The sequence below is a fragment of the Conger conger genome, chromosome 16 (genome assembly GCF_963514075.1).
Source record: "Conger conger chromosome 16, fConCon1.1, whole genome shotgun sequence".
In the NCBI taxonomy this organism is placed as follows: Eukaryota; Metazoa; Chordata; class Actinopteri; order Anguilliformes; family Congridae; genus Conger; species Conger conger.
The window spans coordinates 18,505,395-18,514,155 of record NC_083775.1 but is presented as its reverse complement, the minus strand read 5'-3'; the positions used below and the strand labels follow the sequence as shown (position 1 = coordinate 18,514,155).

The 8,761-nt window shown below is 42.5% G+C and overlaps 1 pseudogene; it reads right to left on the bottom strand.

The window, feature by feature from the left end:
• Positions 1-401: 401 nt before the first annotated feature.
• On the bottom strand, positions 402-7,775 carry LOC133114087 (GTPase IMAP family member 8-like; annotated as a pseudogene).
• Positions 7,776-8,761: the final 986 nt, after the last annotated feature.

The following is an 8,761-nucleotide window of genomic DNA, read 5'->3' as shown; positions in this document are numbered from 1 at the left end:
AATAGGTTGATCTTCATTGCTTTTATGCATGAGCTAATGATGAAACAACACACATGTCCAAGAAACTTCTGAGCAGCCAATTGTCCAAATAAATTTGTTCCCCTAACATTGGGGACAACAAGGACTGTACTGTAATTCCTACACGGTTCACCAAATCTGGATGTAAAAACTCTCAAATTTGAGTACACACAGAAAACAACAAAGAAAGTGTCACTGTGCAATTACTTACGGACTGCATAGTAAATGTGGGAGATGTATCCAAAGACAAACTGCATATAAAATCACAGTATTAACTTGTATACTGTATTAGTTGCCATTTAAAAGGGTGTAAAACTTGTTGTTTTTGAATAGAATTGAAACTTACAGAGTGCTGAGAGATTTTGTTTGTCAGAATATGATTATTAATACTCACGAGAAGGAGGAAGCATTTCAAAGCTGTTTCTCCGCTTCATGAATGGCAGTGTGGATCCCTCTTTCTCTGGGTCAACCACAATCAGAGACATTCTCTCTAACAGCTCCTCCTCTCTTCTGCTCCACTCCTCCTCAAAGCTCTTCTGTTCATTAATTTCCTTTCTCATATAATTTCCTTTCTCATCACTCTTCCCAATAATGAAGGAAAGGCCCCTGTTCCTGGCTACCATCTCCTCTATCTTCTCCAGCAGCTCTGTGACCTGAGTCCCATCAGCCCTGTTCTCATTGTTGAGAACATGATACCTGTTCCCACATTTCTCTATGAGCTCTTGGAGGACCCTCCCTTCAGTCTCAAAGTGCTGCTCAATGGTTTTGTCTCTCAGTCAGTCTCCACTGGTGAACAGCACTATAGTGTGACTCCAGACTCTCTCACTGAGAAGCTCCAGGTGTTCCGCCACTGATCTCCTGTGTTTCTTTCTGAATGCTGAGCTCAAATTAATGACCAAGAAGAGAGCACAGGGACCCGGGGGACACAGAGACACACTGCGCACAATCTCCTGTTTCTGCAGCTCTGCAGTGTCCTTCACAGAATAAGTCCACCAGCCTGATGTGTCTACCACAGTGACCAGTCTCCCAGCTACTTCACCCTGTCTCCTCACACACTGTGCAGTTCTTATTCCAGACTCAAACTCCTCTCTGCCCAGGATGGTGTTTCCTGCTGAACTCTTCCCACTCAGTCTCTTCCCCAGCAGCACAATCCTCAGCTCTGAGAGACGGTGTTCCTCTCCTGTCAGAGAGAAAGACAACAATTTACTCCTCATCAGCGTTAACAGACATTCAGCTCTGAGAGGAGCAGCTCTCTATAAGTTTGGACAAGTGGGATGTGAAGAATTCTGGATGAGACTTTTGCTAATATCAATTTAAAGAATTTTCCAGTTCAACACATTTTTTAGTGTGAAATGTGAAAATAATAATTTAATATTGAGATGAAAATATTAAGAATTTTGAATTATCACACAATAATTTTAAAGCCAAGAGGAATATTCTCATGTATTTTATTGCCAGTGTGTTACAAGGCTGCTGACTGGCTCATCCTGATAAGACACTGCTCCAGTGTGTGGATGCTCCCCACAGTCTGTTATCAAACCCTGAGTGTGCAGCACAGGCTGTGGCTGGCAGCTCCACAGGGCAGTGTGCAACAGGCAGCAGCAGGGAGAGTTCAGTCAGCAGGAGTTTCTGTGTCTCATCAAGCACTCACAACCATCTCTGGTCAAGTGAGCATCTGCACCCTAAACACACTCATGAAATGAACTCCTTCCACTTAACCACTGTACAGGGGAAAGAAGATGGCAGCTAGCAGCACACACGTCAAAGAGGATGTGTGTTTCTCTCCAGTCAGTGTAATATACAAAAAGGGTTCCAGTGATGGGACTGGATTATGAATGAAACTAGCATTGCAAATTGGGAGAAAAATGAAAAAGTTCACAGCAAAAATAATTCAAAAAAAGAGAATCCCATTTCTGATTGATTCTAATTCATCTACAAACTACCAATAATATTCCACACTTTATAATCTACAACATGGTCTCTCTATGCAACCGCACACAGCTCAGTGTGCAGCAAATCTAAGTCTGGAAAAAATAAGGACAGAAATGCAAGTTTCTCTTGAGAAACACTTGCCATTGATCAAGTGCACTTGATTGAAAACGGATTGAACATAATCAGGGATAATAATAATTCTCCACTGTAATTCATCTGAAAATAATTTTAATGTAAAAAAACGAACCATGAAAAAGTGCTCGGAGAGTCTTTCTCTGTTTGTGAACCTTCATCATCCTCTGTTTCACTCGTTCTTCCACTGCCCTACTCTTCTCTTCCACCTCCTGTAAGAACATTCTGTCTATTTCATAGTGAGAGCCTCCATGCCCTGCCATCATCTGCTCTATCTTCTCCAGCAGCTCTGTGACCTGAGTCCCATCAGGCCTGTTCTCATTGTTGAGAACATGATACCTGTTCCCACATTTCTCTATGAGATCCTGGAGGGCCCTCCCTTCAGTCTCAATGTGCTGCTCAATGGTTTTGTCTCCCAGCCAGTCTCCACTGGTGAACAGCACTATAGTGTGTCTCCAGGCTCTCTCACTGAGAAGCTCCAGGTGTTCCACTGCTGATCTCCTGTGTTCCTTTCTGAATGCTGAACTCAAATTAATGACCAAGAAGAGAGCACAGGGTCCAGGGGGACACAGAGACACACTGCGCACAATCTCCTGTTTATCCAGCTCTGCAGTGTCCTTCACAGAATAAGTCCACCAGCCTGGTGTGTCGACCACAGTGACCTGTCTCCCAGCTACTTCACCCTGTCTCCTCACACACTGTGCCGTTCTTATTTCAGACTCAAACTCCTCTCTGCCCAGGATGATGTTTCCTGCTGAACTCTTCCCACTCCATCTCTTCCCCAGCAGCACAATCCTCAGCTCTGAGAGACGGTGTTCCTCTCCTGTCAGAGAGAAATAAAACAATTTACTCCTCATCATCACCGTTAACAGATATTCAGCTCTGAGAGGAGCAGCTCTCTATAAGTTTGGAATTGTGAGTATTCATTAAAAAAATGACTTTTATCACACAGGATATAAGACAAGTGGGATGTGATTAATCTAAGAAAAATTCTGGATGAGACTTTTGCTAATATCAATTTAAAGAATTTTCCAGTTCAACACATTTTTAAGTGTAAAATGAGGCAAAAACCTTCTTTGCTTTTGTGATAAAATGTTAAGAATTTTAAATAATCACACAATCATTTTAAAGCCAAGAGGAATATTATTATTTATTGAATTGCCAGTGTGTTACAGGGCTGCTGACTGGCTCATCCTGCTAAAACACTGCTCCAGTGTGTGGATGCTCCCCACAGTCTGTTATCAAACCCTGAGTGTGCAGCACAGGCTGTGGCTGGCAGCTCCACAGGGCAGTGTGTAACAGGCAGCAGCAGGGAGAGTTCAGTCAGCAGGAGTTTCTGTGTCTCATCAAGCACTCGCAACCATCTCTGGTCAAGTGAGCATCTGCACCCTAAACACACTCATGAAATGAACTCCTTCCACTTAACCACTGTACAGGGGAAAGAAGATGGCAGCTAGCAGCACACACTTCAAAGAGGATGTGTGTTTCTCTCCAGTCAGTGTAATCTACAAAAAGGGTTCCTGAGACGGGTGCGTGGGGGTTGGACCCAAAATGCACGACTCAGAAACAATAGTAATATAAAGACCCCTCAGGGCTTTATTCGGGACGAATCCCAGGAGAGTAGTCAACACAAGCAATGTCCATACACGTAGATCCAGCCAAACAAATACAAAACAAACAAAAAGCACGGTGCCGAGGGAAGAGGCAATCTCGTAGTCGGTAGGCGTGCAGGGAGGTCCGGTAGCAGGAGAGCTGTCAGCGGGGCAGATGAACAGGCGGACGGCAGGCAGAGGCGTAGTCGTGGGCGAAGCGGGAGTCGAAACCATGAAACAATCAGCGGGGCAAAAGTACAAAAACGGTAGGCGGGGACGTAGTCAAGAAACAAACGAAAGTCACAAAACAGAAATCAATAAACGATGGTCGGTAAACAGGCGTGGATCGTAACGTGTAATCAAACAGTAAATAATGCTCAAGAGTTGCGTGGTAAACAGAGGCAGACAATTTCGCAGTGAACAGTTGCGCGACTGGGCTATAAATGCAGGTGTAGACAGGTGTAGACAATTAGTTAGAGCGTAGCAAGGAAATGGAAAACAGGTGCGATGGATGACAAGTTTAACAAGGAGATTAGTAATCGTTAGTAATAAACCTATCCTGCCCTAGCATTAGTAAATTAGTAAATGACATGCACGAGAAACGTAAGGTAACATGAACACATGATTAGTCTTGTTAGTTTCTACCCAATCCTGATCTAGCGTTAGTAGTTTTAGTAAATAGACAAATAGAAACATTAGGGGAGTGAAGGACAGAACGAGAGAGAGAAAAGGCGGAACGCAAGGTTTGCGGAAAAACATGTAAAAGTGTATGCATAACAACGACCAGTTAACGTAACAATAAACATAAATCAAAACATGACACAACGCGAAACTAAGACGATAACCACTAAACATAACCAGGAATATAATCGTACGAAAACATAACTAGACATGACAAGAAAATAAATCGTAACGAGACATAACTAAACATGACAAGAAAGTAAATCGTAATGAAACATAACTAAACAACATGACGAACCTAGAATAACATAATACATGAAGACACTACGTGACTAAGACAACATGAATAAACATAAAACATGGCGAGACAGACCTGAAACGTGACAGTTCCAGTGATGGGACTGGATTATGAATGAAACTGGCATTGCGAATTGGGAGAAAAATGAAAAAGTTCACAGCAAAAATAATTCAAAAAAAGAGAATCCCATTTCTGATTGATTCTAATTCATCTAGAAACTAACAATAATATTCCACACTTTGTAATCTACAACATGGTCTCTCTATGCAACCGCACACAGCTCAGTTTGCAGCACAATCTAAGTCCGGACAAAAATAAGGACAGAAATGCAAGTTTCTCTTGAGAAACACTTGCCATTGATCAAGTGCACTTGATTGAAAAGGGATTGAACATAATCAGGGATAATAATAATTTTCCACTGTAATTCATCTGAAAATAATGTGAATGAAAAAACTAACCATGAAAAAGTGCTCGGAGAGTCTTTCTCTGCTTGTGAACCTTCATCATCCTCTGTTTCACTTGTTCTTCCACTGCCCTACTCTTCTCTTCCACCTCCTGTAATAACATTCTATCTATTTCATAGTGAGAGCCTCCATGCCCTGCCATCATTTCCTCTATCTTCTCCAGCAGCTCTGTGACCTGAGTCCCATCAGCTCTGTTCTCATTGTTGAGAACATGATACCTGTTCTCACACTTCTCTATGAGCTCTTGGAGGGCCCTCCCTTCAGTCTCAATGTGCTGCTCAATGGGTTTGTCTCCCAGCCAGTCTCCCCAGGTAAACAGCACTATAGTGTGTCTCCAGACTCTCTCACTGAGAAGCTCCAGGTGTTCCACCACTGATCTCCTCTCTGTATCTCTGAATGAAGATCTCACATCAATGACCAGGAAGAGAGCACAGGGTCCAGGGGGACAGAGAGACACACTGCGCACAATCTCCTGTTTATCCAGCTCTGCAGTGTCCTTCAAAGTATAAGTCTTCCACCAGCCTGGTGTGTCAACCACAGTGACCAGTCTCCCAGCTACTTCACCCTGTCTCTTCACACACTGTGCAGTTCTTATTTCAGACTCAAACTCCTCTCTGCCCAGGATGGTGTTTCCTGCTGAACTCTTCCCACTCCATCTCCCCCCCAGCAGCACAATCCTCAGCTCTGAGAGACGGTGTTCCTCTCCTGTCAGTGAGAAAGAAAACAATTTACTCGTCATCATCAGCATTACCAGACATTCAGCTCTGAGAGGAGCAGCTCTCTATAAGTTTGGAATTGTGAGTATTAATAAAAAAAATACTTTTATCACACAGGGTATAAGACAAGTGGGATGTGAGTAAATATAAGAAAAATTCTGGATGAGACTTTTGCTCATATGAACTTAAAGAAATTTCCAGTTCCAGTAATTTAATATTGAGATGAAAATATAAAGAATTTTGAATAATCACACAATCATTTTAAAGACAAGAGGAATATTCTCATGTATTTTCTTGCCAGTGTGTTACAGGGCTGCTGACTGGCTCATCCTGTTAAAACACTGTTCCAGTGTGTGGATGCTCCCCACAGTCTGTTATCAAACCCTGACTGTGCAGCACAGGCTGTGGCTGGCAGCTCCACAGGGCAGTGTGCAACAGGCAGCAGCAGGGAGAGTTCAGTCAGCAGGAGTTTCTGTGTCTCATCAAGCACTCACAACCATCTCTGGTCAACTGAGCGTTGGCATCCTAAACACACTCATGAAATGAGCTCCTTCTACTCAACCACTGTACAGGGGAAAGAAGATGGCAGCTAGCAGCACACACTTCAAAGAGGATGTGTGTTTCTCTCCAGTCAGTGTAATCTACAAAAAGGGTTCCAGTGATGGGACTGGACTATGAATGAAACTGGCATTGCCAACTGGGAGAAAAATGAAAAGGTTTGCAGCAAAAATAATTCAGAAAAAGAGAATTCCATTTCTGATTTATTCTAATTCATCTACAAATTAAAAAATAGATATATTCCACACTTTGTAATCTACAACATGGTCTCTCTCTGCAACCGCACACGGCTGAGTGTGCAGCACAATCTAAGGCTGGAGAAAATAAGGACAGAAATGCAAGTTTCTCTTGAGAAACACTTGCCATTGATGAAGTGGATTTGATTGAAAATTGATTGAACATAATCAGGAATAATAATAATTTTCCACTGTAATTAATCTAAAAATGATTTGAATGAAATTTCTTTTTTAAACTAACCATGAAAAAGTGCTTGGAGAGTCTTTCTCTGTTTGTGAATCTTCATCATCCCCTGCTTCACTCCTTCTTCCACTGCCCTCCTCTTCACTTCCACTTCCTGTAAGAGCATTCTGTCTATTTCATAGTGAGAGCCTCCATGCCCTGCCATCATCTCCTCTATCTTCTCCAGCAGCTCTGTGACCTGAGTCCCATCAGCCCTGTTCTTATTGTTGAGAACATGATACCTGTTCCCACATTTCTCTATGAGATCTTGGAGGACCATCCCTTCAGTCTCAATGTGCTGCTCAATGGTTTTGTCTCCCAGACAGTCTCCCCAGGTGAACAGCACTATCGTTTGTCTCCAGACTCTCTCACTGAGAAGCTCCAGGTGTTCCATCACTGATCTCCTGCATTGATCTGTGAATGCTGAGCTCACATCAATGACCAGGAAGAGAGCACAGGGTCCAGGGGGACAGAGAGACACACTGAGCACAATCTCCTGTTTATCCAGCTCTGCAGTGTCCTTCAACGTATACGTCTTCCACCAGCCTGGTGTGTCGACCACAGTGACCAGTCTCCCAGCTACTTCACCCTGTCTCCTCACACACTGTGCAGTTCTTATTCCAGACTCAAACTCCTCTCTGCCCAGGATGATGTTTCCTGCTGAACTCTTCCCACTCAGTCTCCCCCCCAGCAGCACAATCCTCAGCTCTGAGAGACGGTCTACCTCTCCTGACAGAGAGAAACGAACCAGTTTACAAAATGGCATTCTGGCAATATCAAATTGAATAGGTCTCTGTTCAGTGTAGCATTCAAGTACTTTACTAATATTTATTTTTATAAAAAATATTTTCATTTGCTTAAAAAACATTCGTTGCACAGAAATAAAAAACCCACCATGATGAGCGGTCACCCCACCAGCTGCCATGTTGATCCCTCTGTCTTTGCCCAGTTTTGTCTGTTAAATAGCAACATTTTTATCAATGGATTATCAGTTTTCATTTAGTTTGTTTAACAGTCTTCAGTTGATTTGGCACTGAAATATTTTCACACACAAAATGTGTGCCACATTATAACATCAGGCTTTTCTCCCTCTCCCTCGGACAGGGATAGTTCACTTTCTTCGTTCATTATTTCAGTTTTATTGAATGTTTTCCATTGACAGAGAGCTTTTAGAATGCCTTTCAGAGGCATCAGTGTGTTTTTTTATTTAAAGTACGCTTCAAAACTAAGCTGATCTCTTTATTTACAATGTTCAATGTCTTTTGTTTATGCCTTTTCTCCCTGAGTAGGCAAGTCAAACAAGTTTTACAGCCATTTTCTAATACTTGAAACTCAACATTTCATTTAATGGAATAAACTACAGAAAAGGCTATCATAACACTTGAAGACCCTCAATAAAAAGGCTGATATATGTCTTAAAGCAGTTGTGGATTCTCACACAGAACAGCATAAAATCTTCAAAAACCTTTAAACACAGCTCCAAAAGTACATAGCCTACAGAAGCGAATTGCTGCCCCTACAAAATAAAAATAAATACAAATTAAGATAATATTATGTGACAATTTCTGTTATGCCGGGGGGAACAGAGGAACCAAAAACAGACAGTGGTGCAGAAAAATTGCAGGTTTAATATAAAAATGGGCAGACAGAGCGGAGTCAAAAAACAGGCCAGGGTCAAAAATCAGGGGGTCAGTCCAAAAAGGCAGAGGTACAAATATCCAACGAGCAAAGAAGAGTCCAGGGAAGCAGGCAGGGGTCAATAAATACTGAAAAAACAAGGGCAAGGACTCTGGAACAAGGGCAAGGACTCGGGAACAAGGAGGCTAGAACTGGGGGAAGGTATACAGGGCTTGGGACTCAAAAGACAGGACAAGACGAACTAGCAGCGTGCAACTGAAAAGGACAGGTATA